The 17721-nt window shown below is 43.2% G+C and overlaps 1 protein-coding gene across 2 annotated transcripts in view; it reads right to left on the bottom strand.

The window, feature by feature from the left end:
* The window catches only part of TLN2 (talin 2), a 430025-nt gene that overhangs the window by 328932 nt on the left and 83372 nt on the right, over positions 1-17721 (bottom strand). For both annotated transcript variants that reach the window (XM_077472779.1, XM_077472780.1), the window contains exon 2: positions 6158-6190. The gene's annotated coding sequence lies outside the window, so the exon portion shown is untranslated. The remainder of the gene's footprint in view (positions 1-6157; positions 6191-17721) is intronic.

The following is a 17721-nucleotide window of genomic DNA, read 5'->3' as shown; positions in this document are numbered from 1 at the left end:
AACCCCTTCACTGCCAGTGTCATTTACACAGGAATCAGTGCATTTGTATAGCACTGATGGCTGTATAAATGACAATGGTCCCAAAAATGTGTCAAAAGTGCCGATGTGTCCGCCATAATGTCGCAGTCACAATAAAAATCGCTGATCGCCACCATTACTAGTGAAAAAAAAAATATTTAAAAAGATGCCATAGAAACTATCCCCTATTTTGTAAACACTATACATTTTGCACAAACCAATCAATCGCTTATTTATTGCGATTTTTTTTTTACCAAAAATATGTAGAAGAATACGTATCGGCCTAAACTGAGGGAAAAAAAATGTTTTTTATATATTTTGGGGGATATTTATTATGGCAAAAAGTAAAAAAAAAATTTGTTTTTTCAAAATTGTCCCTCTTTTTTTGTTTATAGCGCAAAAAATAGAAACCCCAGGGGTAATCAAATACCACCAAACGAAAGCTCTATTTGTGGGGAAAAAAGGACGTCAATTTTGTTTGGGAGCCACGTCTCGTGACCGCACAATTGTCAGTTATAGCGGCGCAGTGTCGAATCGCAAAAAGTGCTCTGGTCTTAAGCCAGCAAAATGGTCTGGTCTGAAAGTGGTTAATGGGATGGGTTTTTATGTTAAATTTTAAGCAGTAGGTATGAAAAGATCTCTAAAATAGAAAAGCAAAGAAAATGCATACTGTGATTGCTAGACTATAGTTTTATACAGGTGTGTGTGTGAGCTAGACCCCAGAATAGCATACTGAGCAGAACAAAGATTTTACTGTGAATGTGCTTACATGTGAGCTTTGCGTAGGTGGGTATACATATATCAAGATGCATCATCCAGCCTTGAAATGCGATATACCTCAGAAGCGGTTTCTTTGCAGTCTACACAGCATTTCTTGGCCGTCCAGGAGAAGCATTCTCAGCCATCTCAATTTCTGTAAACCGATTCCCCTTAAACCCCTACCTAACACAGGAGTCAGCTCAGCCCAACGAGACTACAGCAACTAAGAAAAGCATGCATGGAAGACAAACTGTGCCTGGTCTACATTGTAAATCACATTATATTATCTCACGTCACATCAAGAGAGGAAGCAGGCCACATGCTCCTGCTGAATCATTTTCTGTATTGCCAAGCTACGTCTTGTACACTCATTTGTGAATGAGCAGGCATTAAGCAGGCAGGCTAAATACAACACCAAACTAATTATACCATTATATCCTCCTCCCATTTAATTAAAATTGTACTTAGATGGGTGAAAAATCTGAGCAAAACAAACCTATTATACTGAAAAAATGCAAACGGATTTCTGTTGTTTGTGAAAACATGTCAAACGGACCAGCTCTGCTGTATAGACTGCAAAAATGTATATACAAATCTTGGCCTCTCTTGTAAAGCCTTTTCCCCACTTTGTGGACCATGGCATTCAAGGGACTACATCATGATTAGTGTGTACGCTGTATATGTATAGGATCAGAAAGTGGGAGGGTTTGAGTGGTTAACATAACAAAACTGGACATGGACGACATCAAAATGCTGTGCGTTGTCAAGCTCATAGCAGAACATTTGAGCCGAGCATGAACAGCTATTTTTCTGTACTTGCAGAGTCTTTAAAGGGATAAAGCATGGAGAAATAAAGGTGCCAGCATTGCAGAGATGTACTGAAAATTTTTTTTTTATTGCCCTGAAATACACTTTAGGGGCTGGTTCACGCCACAAAAATGCACTCCAGATGAGTTCCGGAAGCATATATGCATGCGCGTTTTCAACGCGTTCCAGTGCATTTTTCATGTGTTTCTGGATGCATCCCAGGAGGGGTTTTTTCCTGTTTTTTTTCCCACTGTACTGTGGTCTGGTGCGTTTTTGATGCGTTCCAGTGCATTCCGGTGCATTTTTTATGCGTTTTACTGCATTCCAGTATAGCCAGTGCAGGAAAAATGCAGCATGTTCTACTTTTTTTTTTTCTGGAACTGACAGCACTGGTGTGAAACAGATTAGAGATTAAGAATCTGTTGGATAAATAAACGTGTTTTTTTGTTTTGTTTCAATTCTTTTATTTTAGGTTTCTGGTATGGTGATGGTGTTGCTGTCTTCCCCAGCCTGTGCTCTGGCATCTCTTTTAAAAGAGAAGTATGGGAATTGCCACACCCCCCCCCCCCCCCCATTCAGTCTTATCTAAGTGGATGCAGCATCTGTCCCCCGACGCGTCTACACCGAGAAGCGAGCGATCAAACTTGGTTTTCAGAGCTCCGTGAGCAGAGAGCTACAGAATATCAGTCACAGCTCTCTCCTCTTCTCCCTCCGTGCCCACTGAGCTGTGGAGGGGGCAGAGTGGGCTGTCTTAGGCTCTTCGCGACTCGCTGAGAGGGGTGTCAGTCCAAGCACCTGGTGGATCCAGACTTTGTCGCAATGACGCGATGCCTGGGCTGAAATCAGTGACGTCAGCAGAGAGCGGACTTCAGTCCACTCTACTGAAAATGGGTCACAGGAGTGCAAAACAAATTCCACTCTTGTGACCCATAGGAGAAGCTCAGCCAAATGAACTTAGCCTGGACTTCTCCATTAAGTGTTTAAACATTCTGGCCTTACTGTGGAGTGCACAAAATAGTTCCTTTGGAGTGCTTTTTACTATATTTGGAGGTGTGGTCACCTTGCAAGATTTGGAATAGATTTGTTCCTGCGAGTATAAAACCTAGCTACATCATGCACATCTGAATTTTGTCTGCCAAGGTTCCTCAGCAATCTTTTGATATATTTTGGATGTTTGTTTAGGTACTTTGAATTAAGGCTACAGTGCACATGCTTTGGCACCCTTTTACTCTCCCACTATGGCCAGGGAAGACTGACTACCCCCACAGACCTGGAGCTGACCCGGTTTTTGATGTGGGTTAAGTATGTGTTTTATTCATACATGGGTTTTTTTTTTTTCCTTTAATGGTATAGACCTTTTTTCTATTCTTGGAGATATTGTTCTGTATTTGTACTGTCTTTTGTATATTTTGTGATTGCTGGACATCTTGTTTTACATTTTTGTGATGTGATTTTTATGTCACTTTTATGACTGTTTGCTTAAAGTTATGGTAAAGGATATTTTTTTTATTTTTTTTAAACAACATGTCATACTTACCTCCACTGTGTAGATCGTTTTGCACAGGGTGGACCCCAAACTAAACTTCTGGGGTCCTCCGACAGCTCTCGCGGCATCCCCTCCACATCAGATAACTCCCCTAGGACAAGCGCTCTCCGGAGGGGGTTACCTTGCAGGCATAGGATGCATCAAGGTGAAAAAACACAAGGGTTTACCACCTCTTTAACTTGAAGAGTTGTACATTAACCTGTTTGAAGATTAGTGCCTCCATCCTGTTGAAGCTGCAATAGTATTTTTTATGCATATATCTGTATCTTTGGTCTCCTGAAGGTAACACTGAAAATCCCTATTCTCTATATCTCTTGCTTGTAGTACATTTTCAGGTGATGCCTTCAGGATACTTTGTTTCAAGTCTGAATATTTAAATTCCACCCTATATAAAAGAAATCATGACAGGTCTATATGACCATGATGTTTAGGCAAAGATGATCCAGTGGCTTGGCACTCTCACATATTAAAATACCACCAAGTAGCCCAAATAGCTCCCCATGCTATGTTAGATGTGCCAGCAGAAATACCTTTATGGACACCACTAGCTGTATTTTAAATTATGTGGTTAGGAAAGCCTTCATAAAGTAGTACATGCACAAATTAACCCCCCCACCCCCACTTGCAATTTTACATGCTTTAGGAGAAATACACTTATGGCCAATACTAGACGTTTCCTAAATCCTATTTTGGTCTCATCCCTTCTTTGTATAAAGGCCTGAGACCCAGAACATTACAACATTTAATATTCCAGTAACCTTGGTTTAATAGGCTGCCCTCTTCTTCCACCAGGCATATTAACCCCCACTAGATTCTGTTGGTGGGCTGTGAACAGCTATCACACAGTATACTCAATCTTCTCAGTTTACTCTTCCCCTTTCTCTTCAACCAGCAAAAGTAAATCCTTACCCTTGGTCACCAGGGAGATTGAAATGGAATCCATCCACAGAGGAGCAATGGTCAGATGCCTGGTCTATTACAGTCTGTATCTCGCTCAGTACAACATCACTAGATAATTCCTATGAAATTATTTTTTACTGGTACCTTACCCCAGCTAGAAATTCAAAATATGCCCCCAACCACTCTCCTAATTGCTTTCACGGCGTTGATAGCCCAGGCACCACGCACCCATATGCAACACCTATAGAATGATATACGGTACTTCTATACAACATACCAAACTCTTTCACTTGCCCATTTAACAATTCCTGCTCCTCAGATACCTTTCATTCTGTACTACTCTTGACCCACTCTGTTGATCTAATATATGATATTCTGATGCCCCCATTTAGGGGACGCGTGGGTTTATTTATTTTTGTTTAAATCTACTCACATCTAACACCAGTATTGAATATTTCTCTAATACATATTTCATTGTCTTTTTCCTACCTGATAGGTTTAACCCATACCCTTACTGACAGAAGACAATGAGCAACATAACATCCACAAAACTAGCAACTTCAGGAGGTATGTCAGCAACTCTGGCCCTATATTTATCTTGAAAAGCTTTTTAGTCAAAAATAAAAATGCAGTTATTTGTAACCACATGAGGCATATTTAAAATTTAACCTTGCACTAAAATACAAGGTTTGTTTTACAAACAGCTCCCATCTTCCATGCCTTGACGACAGCGACATCAGAATCTATTCAGCGATATCCTGGAAATGACGAGGATCCTAAAACTTGTGAGAAGATGCTACCGTGCAGAGAGAAATTTTATGAGATTTGGATAATGAACACTCCCAGGATCTCACTGGAAGAATGGACATCACCTCTCACTGCAGGCGGAAGCAGGGCGTATGGCAAGATTTCATAATGAGCCAGATTTACTTTTGAGATCAATAAAAATGTGCAACTTGTATTTTAGTGCAAGGTCCACTTTAAAGCCTAGTGCACATGGGCCGAATGTCAGCCCGCTCAATAGTAACAAGCCGACATTTGGCCCGTGTGTACGACAACCAGCTCAGCCAGCTTCGGTCAAAGGCTCCTTACCAAAAGAGGCCTGTCGACCGGCTCTGGATCAGCCAAAGGCTAGCACTGACGGAGAGTTCTGGCGTCCCCATAGCTTAACACAATAGCTCAGCAGTGGAGATCTGCCTAAAGTGTATGCATGGCTTTTCTTTGTAGTTTTGCATAGAATAGGGAGGTTAAAACTCATCCTAGTTTATATTTTTGTTGTCTGTGTACCATTGGGGAAACTAGGGAAGTGAGAGAAAAGTACACGGAAATTTCCTTTTAGATAAACGTCCCCAGAATAGCTGGTGCCATTGGAAGCTTTACTCTTAGCTCTTGATCTGGAGACAGCTCCAAAATTTTGGATTCCCCACCTTTCTCAGAGACAACGGTCTCAAATACAATTAGAGGGTCACAGCTCTACAATAGAGACACGTATTACAATAAAAATATGGGGGTCTACGACCTTCCCCCACTGTATCCAAAAAAAAGTTTTGCCTAGTGATACAATCTAACCTAATGCAAAACATACAGCTTGAGATTTGCTGGGAGCATAAGCAATTTACCTTCATTTAAAGTGGCTCTAAAGGCTCAAGAATTTTTACCTTCATGCATTAAGGTAAAAAAAACCTTGTTTGTGCAGCACAATAATACTTGCCTGAGCCCGATCTTACCGCAGTGATTTGCATGAGAGCCTCAGCTCTCCAGGGACTCTTCCCCCTTCATTAGCTGAGACAGCAGAGGAAGCAATTGACTCGCACGGATGTCAATCATGCCAGTGGGCCAATGAGGAGAGAGTGGGACGGGGCTGAGCCGCAACTGTGTGTGTGAACTGAGCTGCTTGCTCAGGGAGCACGTGGCAGGGGCCAGAAACGCTGGCAGGGGACCCAAAAAGAAGAGGATCAGGGCTGATCTGAACCACTGCCCAGAGCAGGTAAGTATAACATGTTTATAATTTTAAATATAAAAATATCCAAAGATTTAATATCCCTTTAAATGAGACAACTACCATGTCATTATGAAACCAAAAAGACAATACCAAAGTTTAACTAGCTATTACCCTTCTTTTCTTACCTTTAAGAAGTTTAGTCTGCCCAATTAACGAACCTGCAAAAGAGAGAGAAGAAATAACCATTACTTATTCTCGAGTCTCCTGTATTATATATTACAGGAAACGTGCCATTCCTGAAAATACTACATTAATAGCAGAGAAAAGGAAGAGGTTGGGACTTTGAATGAGATGTGTGTAACTTAGGGGTGTCTCCATCTTTCCCTTCTACTTCCATCATATTATATTCAGTATTCTTATATACAGTTGTGCTCATAAATTTACATACCCTGGCAGAATTTATGATTTCTTGGACATTTTTCAGAGACTATGAATGATAACACAAACATTTTTCACTCATGGTTAGGGTTTGGCTGAAGCCATTTATTATCAACTGTGTTTACACTTTTTAAATGATAATTACAACACAGAAACTACCCAAATGACCCTGATTAAAAGTGTACATACCCTGGTGATTTCGGCCTGATAACATGCACACAAGTTGACACAAAGGGGTTTGAATAGCTATTAAAGGTAACCATCCTCATCTGTGATCTGTGTGCTTGTAATTAGTGTTTGTATAAAAGGTCAATGAGTTTATGGACTCCTGACAGACCCTTGCATCTTTCATCCAGTGCTGCACTGACGTTTCTGGATTCTGAGTCATGGGGAAAGCAAAAGAATTGTCAAAGGATCTGCAGGAAAAGGTAGTTTAACTGTATGAGGCTATAAAAAGACATCCAAGGAATTGAGAACGCCAATCAGCAGTGTTCAAACTCTAATCAAGAAGTGAAAAATGAGGGGTTTTGTTGAAACCAAACCATTGTCAGGTAGACTAAAATTTTAGCCACAACTGCCAGGAAAATTGTTCGGGATGCAAAGAAAACCCCACAAATAACTTCAAGTGAAATACAGAGCACTCTGAAAATGTGGTGTGGCTGTTTCAAGATGCACAACAAGGAGGCACTTTTAGAAAGATGGGCTGCATGGTCAAGTCGACAGAAGAAAGCCATTACTACACAAATGCCACAAAGTATCCCGCTTACAATATGCCAAACAGCACAGAGGCAAGCCTCAAATCTTTTGGCACAAAGTCATTTGGAGTGACGAGACCAAAACTGAGTTTTTTGGCCACAACCATCAACACTATATTTGAAGAGGAGTCAACAAGGCCTATGATGAAAGGTATACCATTACTACTGTGAAGCATGGAGGTGGATAGCTGATGTTTTAGGGATGTGTGAACTACAGAGGAACAAGAAATTTGGTCAAAATTGATGGCAAGATGAATGTAGTACGTTCTAGAAATGCACTAGAAATGCATAGGTGTGAATCTAACCTTAAGAAACATTTGCATTCATCAGCCAGGAAGCTGCGCATGGGATGTACTTGGACATTCCAAAATGACAATGATCCAAAACACAAGGCCAAATCGACCTGTCATTGGCTACAGCAGAATAAAGTGAAGGTTCTGGAGTGGCCATCTCAGTCTCCAGACCTCAATATCATCGAGCCATTCTGGGGAGATCTCAAATGTGCAGTTCATGCAAGGCAGCCCAAAAATTTACAAAAACTGGAGGCTTTTTCCCCAAGAGGAATGGGCAGCTTTACCATGTGAAAAGATAAAGAGCTTCATCCACAAATACCACGAAATGCTTCAAGCTGTCATTGATGTTAAAGGGGGCAATACACGGTATAAAGGACTGAGTCTTGATCAGGGTCATTTGGGTAGTTTCTGTTGTGATTATGATTTAAAAAAAAGTAAACACATTTGAATGATAATAAATGGCTTCAGCCAAACACTAACCATGAGTGAATTTTTTTTAGAAGAGCTGAAATACTGAAACGAAATTATAGTGCCACATCCCTATATTATATATATATATATATATATATATATATATATATATATATATATATATATATATATATATATATATATATTTCCAGATTTCCATTTGTTTTTGTGCTTAGAAATCAAATTCTGCCAGGGTATGTAAACTTATGAGCACAACTGTATATATTTTTTGCAGACACGCATCCTGCGCTTGCTCCTGAGGAAGTGAAACTCCATCCACGAAATGCGTCAAGCTTTTTATACAATCGTTCGTTTATATCCAGATCGTATATATATGAATTTTATGAAACTTGTGCAATCATGAATTGACCTATTGTTATTTTTATGCATATCAGCTCTTCATATCTACAATGTACTAATGTTTTTTATGTGTACCTCCATGAAGAAACCCATGTGCCCATCGTGCAGCAATTTACCATCTGTGTGTTACACTTCTCATGCAAAGTCCCAAACTCTTTCTTCTCTCAATTAAAGCCAGGATGGAGGTGCATGTCCTGTGCTACCATGTGCCTCATATAAAGTCCCAAACAACCCCCTTTTACTACTTTAGTAGCTGCCACTGACCCCCAAACAAGTTTTTAGGTGAGGAGGCCAGACCTCACACTAATTCAAGTAGCTGCATAACTGCTACTGTGTGGCATTATGGGGTCTGCAGTAATCAGTTAAAAAGAATTCTTACTTAACATGTCAAGACAGATCCTGCACTAATCACTGTAAAATTGGCCATAGACAATAGAAGGTTGTGTTGGTTTTCAAGTATCTCTTTCTACAGTTGGGTACCCAAGCACAAAGTAGTACTGAGTGACAGTCTGTTTAGCCATAGTAAGCCAAGCTAACTACAGATAACTCTGGTTACTGGCTTATCAGGAGAAACAATAGAAAACAAAAAATAGACCATTACTCATACTGGCTAAAAGGCGTCACACTGGCAGGCTCTAATAAGTTCTTTAAACACCTTAACAAACTAATCAGTTTAATTAAACACCAGTCTAATCTTAAAGGAGATGCATAGTAATTTTGCACATAGTTTCCTTACTGTGATTAGGGCTAAAAATACTTAGCAAATATGTTCTTTTCAGTTAAAGTGATTGCAAAGCTTTTTAAAAATAAATAAATAAACAAACATGTCATACTTACCTCCACTGTGCAGTTCGTTTTGCACAGAGTAGCCCCAATCCTGGACTTCTGGAGTCCCCAGTCAGAGCTGGTAGCTCCTCCCCGCATTGTATAACCCCCTAGGAGAAGAACTCTCCCGGGAGGTTACCTTGCGGGTGCGCTCCCAAGTCCAGCATTAGTGTCCAAACGCAGGATGCAGGACTCGTCCCCGCCCATGGCGCCCACATCATTGGATTTGATTAACAGCGGGAGCCAATGGCTAGGCTGCTATCAATCTATCCAATCAAGAGCCAAGAAACAAGGGGCAGAGAGGAAGAGCGTGTCTCCAGCGTAGGTATTATGAGACTCAGGTGAGTAAAACGGGGGAGGGGGGCTGGGGGGCTGGTCAGTGACAGAAGTTTTCTCACCTTAATGCATAGGATGCATTAAGGTGAAAAAAACAAACAAAAGAAAGAAACAAGGATTTACAACCCCTTTAAGTCAGATGAAGATAAAATACTGTACACTGGGTATCAAATAAGCCACTTTTAGTGGCGTTTGACTTGTTTTTCTGCCTCTAAATGCCCCTCTGTGTTAGCCTATGTGTCTTATCACATATATGCGTTTACTGGCGTTTAACCACTTTCAGACCGGACCATTTTGCAGGCCAATGACCAGACCACTTTTTGCGATTCGGCACTGCGTCGCTTTAACTGACAATTGCGCAGTCGTGTGACGTGGCTCCCACACAAAATTGACGTCCACAAATAGAGCTTTCTTTTGGTGGTATTTGATCACCCCTGTGGTTATTTTTTGCGCTATAAACAAAAAGAGAATTTAAAAAAAAAAAAAAAAAAAAAAAAAAACAACACTTACTTCTTGCTATAATAAATATATAAAAAAAAAAATTTTCTCCTCAGTTTTCGCCGATACATATTTTTGGTAAAAAATAAAAATCGCAATAAGCGATTGATTGGTTTGCGCAAAATTTATAGCGCTTACAAAATAGGGGATAGTTTTATGGCATTTTTATCAATTTTTTTTTTTTTTTAGTAATGGCGGCGATCAGCAATTTTTATTGTGACATTATGGCGGACACATTGGACATTTTTGGGACCATTGTCATTTATACAGCAATCAGTGCTATACAAATGCACTGATTCCTGTGTAAATGACGCTGGCAGTGAAGGGGTTAACCGGGGGGTGGCAGTGTAGGAGTTAAGTGTGTCCTAGGGGTGTGTTACTAACTGTGGGGGGCTGGGCTGTGTGTTAGTGAACACTGATCTCTGCTCCAATCACAGGAAGCAGAGATCAGTGTCACTTGTTGCTAGGCAGAACGGGGAGATGCTGTTTACAACGCCATCTCCCTGTTCTCCTTCCCCGTGAGACGATCGCGGATATCTCCGTGGCGATTGAGTCCGCGGGACCCGCGACTGTACTCACGGGGTCCTGACTGGCGCGCACGTGATGGCAGGACAGAAAATTCAACTGGACGTACCTGTATGCCAGTTTGCCTGCCCGTGCCATTCTGCCGACGTACATTGTCGTGCGCCGGTCAAGAACAGAGAAAAAAAAAAAAAAGGAAGACTATTTCTGGAGAGAAGCACTTTGCCGCAAAAAAAAAACCCAACATGCTTAAGCACTAGGTGCATTGGGAGCTCATCGATTCCAATGGCCAGAATAAATGAATATTGTAGCCAATGGAAGGAATGAACACCCTGGCATTTGATGCGCCTAAAGCTGCATTTTTGCTTTCTGCATGAATGGGACCTTAAGCCTATTTACAAACCTGAGGAACTGAGGCTGGAACCTACACAAAGAAGCAAATTAATCATCAGAAGTGACTCATACATTAATGAACATCCATAAACCACTTGTTTCTTAAACTACAAATCATATAGTCTATTGGAGAGTCACCGGCTCTATGCCCCTGCAGCACCCACTGGAGCTCCCAGCTGTGTAGGGGGCAGGAGTGGCTGACTCAGGCTCTCAGCGGTCGCTGAGAAGCCGAGCCAGGGGCTGCTCATAATTCTGGGTGGATCCCAACTTTAAAGTCGGAATCGATTTAGAGTCTCACTCTCAATCTGTTCAGTGACATCAGCCAATAGCAGGCTTTAGCCCGATGTCAGCTAAAAATGGGTTACAAGAGGGATGAATGAGTTGCTCTCCTGCGATCCATAAGAGAAATATGGCTAACAGATTTGACTTTACTTCTTTATTCTTTTCATACAACAATTAAAGCTGAACTGCAAGAATGATCTGTATTGCATACGTTTAGCCTTGGCTGTCACTGGTCTCTCTCTCCTCAATGGCTGAGACAGCAGCAGGGGCAATTGGCTCCCACTACTGGCAATCACGGTCAGTGAGCCAATGGGGAGAGCGCAGGGCCAAGGCATAGCTCTGTGAGTCTTATGGAGGCATAGAGTGGGGCTCGGGATCGAGCACACACCAGTGCGTCCATAGCAAGCAGCTTGTTGTTAAGGGCACTGGACACGGGGGGGAGCTAAGAGAACTGGCAGGGGACCTGAGAAGGGTTGCTCTGTGCAAAACCAATACATAGAGCAAGTATAATATGTTTTTTAATTTACAAAAAAAAAAAATATACCGTATATACTCGAGTATAAGCCGAGATTTTCAGCCTCTTTTTTGAGGCTGAAAGTGCCCCCCTCGGCTTATACTCGAGTCATCGCTGTCTGCCCGCTCGATCAGCGTGTCGAGCAGACAGACAGCGGCCATTCTAGAATTCAAAAGCCGCGCCTCCGGCTCCGCCTTCGCCTGTGATAGGCGGAACACTGAATTTCCCAGCAGCCTGTGTTCCGCCTATCACGGGCATCGTCTCATCCTCGTACTACGGACGAGGATGAGACGATGCCCGTGATAGGCGGAACACAGGCTGCTGGGAAATTGAGTGTTCCGCCTATCACGGACATCCGATAGGCGGAACAGCAGTCAGTGGGAAATTGAGTGTTCCGCCTATCACCGACGGAGGCGCGGCTTTTGAATCCTAGAATGGCCGCCGACGAAGAGCTGAAGGACGGAGGCTCGGCTCGGGACGGGACGGGCCGGGCGGGGACGGGCCGGGACGGGCCGGGCCGGGACGGGACGCAGGCTGGACGGGACGCAGGCTGGACGGGACGCAGGCTGGACGGGACGCAGGCTGGACGGGACGCAGGCTGGACGGGACGCAGGCTGGACGGACACAGGCAGGCTGGACACAGGTAGGCTGCACGGACACACACACACACACACACACACACACACACACACACGGATGCATGGACACACACACACACACACACACACACACACGGATGCATGGACACACACACACACACACACGGATGCATGGACACACACACAGGGATGGATGGACCCACAGGGATGGACGGACACACAGGGATGGACAGGCATGTCTCACCCTCGGCTTATACACGAGTCAATAATTTTTTCCAGTTTTTTGGGGGTAAATTGGGGGCCTCGGCTTATATTCGGGTCGGCCTATACTCGAGTATATACGGTATATCATCACTTGAAACCTCACCTGAACCGGACTGAAAATGTACTGCGGCCAGCCAGCACATATGTGTACCTAATCCATCGAAAGCCAGTTTGGTTGAAGTCATGCGAATTGGATGCGCGTTCAGAAAGCATACAATTCACATATATGTGAACTGAGGCTTACTTGTACCTGATGAACTGCTGGGGAAGGAAACCACTGTGGCAGGTCAGAGCTAATACAGTGACAGCTGCGATCTTCTGGGTCCTTTTCAGGTGCTATGCAAGCAAATGCCCCACTGCACAATGACCACAGGAGGCCACCTGCTCGGCACAACCACCATTTATAGAACACCTTGTAACGGTTTCACGGAATAAAAGGTGGAGAGGAAGGGCAGCGAGGATGGACAGCTACTCTAATGATTTCCAGCTTTCTCAGCAGTCCATCAGGTATGGTAATTGCTATGTACAGCACCCTACAGACTTCTCACACCAGCCATGTCTGGCTGCATCAAAATTGAGAAGTACAGATATTACAACACTGCCGCTAACTTATTTTTTTTTCTCAATCCTATCCTGGCTGATGAAAAAAGATCTTTTTTAATAACAAACAGGGGCTGCAGTGTTGAAAACAATTGCAAACATTTCATTGCCCGATGCTCACTCTGACTAGCCACCCCCTCTGGCCTTAGCCCAAGGCACAAAGCAGAGGTACTACCAGAAGAAATTGCATCCACTGCTTGAGCAATAGTCAGCCACAGCCGCTGCTATTAATGCTCAGCCTGATGCAAATAGTAAATGTGTCAAATAGGAAATGCCTGTCGCCAACCTCTTTCATGCCCCTCTTTGATCTTGTGTCCCTCTGACAATTTTTGCAGCCAGCACAAATGGAGTTTTATTTTTTTTAAAACACACTCGCGTGTTGGAGGACGCCAATGCTGCATTAAGCCCCACCCCCTACATCGCATCCCCCTCCCCTTTTCTCTTTAAAAAAAAAAAAAAAAAAGAGTTCTCCCGCATGAGCACGGGCCTCCAATCAGACGGGATCGGCTTGTCTGTGAGGGAGGGATGGCGTGGAGGAGACCCGAAAGCCACTGCTGCGCAGGGGCGGCGAAAGAAAACGGCATCGCCTTTCATGGTTTTTTTTTTTTTTTTTTTTTTTTTTTAGCTCTTCCGCAATACTCAGCCTCGTGAAGAGGGGGAGAGTTCAGCCCAGGTGGGGGGTGTCTGATGGAAGCAAACCACCTCCAAACTTACCAGAGGTCTGCCTGCTAGCCGGAGGAAAAAAAGCCTGCTGCTTCTGTGACACAGAGTGATCTCTAAGCAAAGCATGAGAAGGGATGTGCTCCATACAGCCCCCAGTGGTGACACTTAGGAATGACAACATTTACTTTTTTAAAGGAGATATTTCATAAGAAAATTAAAAAATTCCTTAGAAAGACTCCACTTACCTTTCCCACCGCAGGGTTTTCTGTGGTAAAACCAACAGACCCAATCTTCACCCTTCACAGTGGGTTCCGTTAAACCTTCAGGAACTGGGAACCCTCAGGGAAACCACAATCCTGGACCTGTAATAGCACCCCCACCAGTAAAACATTATGGCTTTAAATACCAAAGTACTGGATCCCGGGGTCTAGCTCTCTAAAAAGAAGCGTTTACAAGCAAAAACCTTGTTTCTTCTGACACAAGGCCCGGGTTCCATTCAATTTGGCCCAAAAAAAAAAAAGACACTTCGAATGGATCCGGCTGCATAGCTAGCCCCAGCAAGGATTGCTCCAGTGGAGCTCAGCACAGCACAACTTCACTTGTGACCAACACCTTAGACACTGGGGAAAAAACTGAGGTAATCCCGGTATGGGAGGGGTTATTTAGGGAGGCAACTTCCTGCTCCAGATGACGTCGCTCTGACGAAACGCGTAGGGCGTGGCCTAGAACGTGCACCTTACACTGGTATACAAGCAGCAACGCCGGCGCGGCTAATTTTAAAGCGATTTTGTCTCTTTGGATATTGTGAGTAACCTGACTTCTTAATAAACAAAAAACGTTCAAACAACAGTATTGCACTATGTTTGTACTTCTGTTTCCCTTCATGCATAATTGCTAAACGGACTACCTGTGGAAGGAAAAGTGTAAAGCATCTCCCCAGCATAGCAGAAGCAGAGCCCAAAGAAAGCTGCACAGTGGCTCATACTGTGGCTGCTCGATTAACCCATTGAGGGTTTTTTGTCTGGTGAGCACATATATATACCTTTTTCCTAACACAGAGTGGCGCACCGGAGAGGAATGCATTTAACCCTTCTGCACTAGTCACTTTACTCTACCTTCCTCATTTGATGAAAGTTCCATGCGTTTTTCCAGCAACCAGTTGATGCGACTTTTAAAAAAAAAATTTCTGTTGGACATTATAAGATTTTTTGTTACTATTATTTTTTCTGGGTACTTTCACAAAACGCTTTTTGATTGTCACTTTGAACATATTGCATATGATTTTTCAGATATTGGTTTATGTATGTTTTTTTTATCGAGCACAGTAATATTTTTAATTGTTTTTATGTGATTGATTCACCACTTTTCCAATACATACCGTATATACTCGAGTATAGGCCGACCCGAATATAAGCCGAGGTCCCCAATTTACCCCCAAAAAACTGGAAAAAATTATTGACTCGTGTATAAGCCGAGGGTGAGACATGCCTGTCCATCCCTGTGTGTCCGTCCATCCCTGTGGGTCCATCCATCCCTGTGTGTGTCCATGCATCCGTGTGTGTGTGTGTGTGTGTGTGTGTCCATGCATCCGTGTGTGTGTGTGTGTGTCCATGCATCCGTGTGTGTGTGTGTCCATCCATCCCTGTGTGTGTGCATGCATCCGTGTGTGTGTGTGTGTGTGTGTGTGTGTGTGTCCATGCATCCGTGTGTGTCCATCCATCCCTGTGTGTGCATGCATCCGTGTGTGTGTGTGTGTGTGTGTGTGTGTGTGTGTGTGTGTGTGTGTGTGTGTGTGTGTGTGTGTGTGTGTGTGTGTGTGTCCGTGCAGCCTACCTGTGTCCAGCCTGCCTGTGTCCGTCCAGCCTGTGTCCCGTCCCGGCCTGCGTCCCGTCCCGGCCTGCGTCCCGTCCCGGCCTGCGTCCCGTCCCGGCCTGCGTCCCGTCCCGGCCTGCGTCCCGTCCCGGCCTGCGTCCCGGCCTGCGTCCCAGCCCGTCCCGCAGCTCTTCGTCGGTGGCCATTCTAGGATTCAAAAGCCGCGCCTCCGTCGGTGATAGGCGGAACACTCAATTTCCCACTGACTGCTGGGAAATTGAGTGTTCCGCCTATCGGATGTCCGTGATAGGCGGAACACTCAATTTCCCAGCAGTCAGTGGTCCGCCTATCATGGACGTCCGCTCATCCTCATACTACGGACGAGGATGAGAGGACGTCCGTGATAGGCGGAACACAGACTGCTGGGAAATTCAGTGTTCCGCCTATCACAGGCGAAGGCGGAGACGGAGGCGCGGCCTTTGAATCCTAGAATGGCCGCTGTCTGTCTGCTCGACACGCTGATCGGGCAGACAGACAGCGATGACTCGAGTATAAGCCGAGGGGGGCACTTTCAGCCTCAAAAAAGAGGCTGAAAATCTCGGCTTATACTCGAGTATATACGGTATGTGCATTTTTGAGGTGTAAATCAACAGACATACATCCTCTTTTCTTTTTTCACGCATTTTAACATCACGTATATAGTGGTTTTTAGGAGGTTTCCACCGTAATTTGTTTTAAATTCTCCAGAGCACCAGCAGAGATAATAGATCATCTCACACTCATATATGATTTTAGTATTCACAGTGCACAAAAAGGTTTTAGCGCCAAAGCTTAATTTATATTTTAGATTTCTAACCTATTCCTATTTTTAGGGACAGGTCTCAAGCACAGGCAGCTTTAACCCCTTGAGTTCATTTTTTATTTTTTTTTTCAATTTATCTTTATTTCACTATATATTTTTTTCCCTTGCCTGTGTGGCGAACGGGTGGAATTTGTCCATAGCGCAATCTTATCTATTTTTTGCAACTTCCTGTTTAGGGTGTGCAAGTCTCCAGTGGCTGAAGGTGGCGTATAACCCACATAGTAAATACTATGGCTCTGTGTCCTGTGATGTACGATTAAAGAAAGCAAGGTTTCATTAAATGTCATTAGAATGCCGAGGACAGGAAGGAGAAAGCAGGGAAGGCAAAATATAAGCAGATTAAACATCAGCTTTAAAACAAGCACCCCTCAAATTGCAAATTATGAGGATAAGAGAAACAAAAGACAATCTCTATTAAAGAAAAATGATTATATTGAAAGGAGCTAATGATTTAGATTGACACAGAAGAACATGCCAGCCAGTCTGAAAAGTCAGACAACTAGGCACTAGAGGTAAAATGTTGGGCCTGAGACACAAAGCCAAAAAAAGATTTGCAATCCGAGAGTGGTGCCGCTAAAGAGATACCAGCAAACACTGGCTGCATTTTGAAATAGCACTTGGCTCTGCTCAAATCGGATATTAATCTGTTGAAAAATATACAACCCTGTATTGAAATCTTTTCTTCACAAAACCTTCCCAAATCAACTCTTGGAAAGATTCTTCAATGAAAGTCTGTGGGGCTACAAGAGAAGGGGGGGGGGGGGGATTGGGGTGCTAGTGAAAAAAATGAACATTCCATTAGATGTGTCTCCAGGGAAACATTTATATAGTACACTGGACAACACACATTTGTTAATGGCCTATGTTGGCACAACGAAAACTGCAAAAGCAGATGTCACTTCTCATAGTAAATGGAAAATGATTAGGTATTATTTCAACAGGTATCAAATATCACAGCATTGCAAAATATATTAGGACCCAAATTGTTCAACCAACAAACTAACAAAATAGTCTCAGGCATCTTCTACATCCAACAATGACAACATTAATGTGTTACTAAACCCAGGACCCTGCATTCACTATATCTGGTCTCCCACAGTACACAGAACATGGAAATGAAATGGTTTTAGTAAATATAAACAGCTAAATACCTTTTCTCCTCAGCAGTATATACTATATACTGCTGAGGAGAAAAGGTATTTAGCTGTTTATATTTACTAAAAGCAGTCTTGTGATGTCTATAAGTGTCTGGTTAAAGTGGG

This window comes from Lithobates pipiens, unplaced genomic scaffold, assembly GCF_037356315.1.
Source record: "Lithobates pipiens isolate NorthernLeopardFrog02 unplaced genomic scaffold, aLitPip1_a1.2 Scaffold_8, whole genome shotgun sequence".
Classification (NCBI taxonomy): Eukaryota; Metazoa; Chordata; class Amphibia; order Anura; family Ranidae; genus Lithobates; species Lithobates pipiens.
This window is presented reverse-complemented; position numbering and strand designations above follow the sequence as displayed.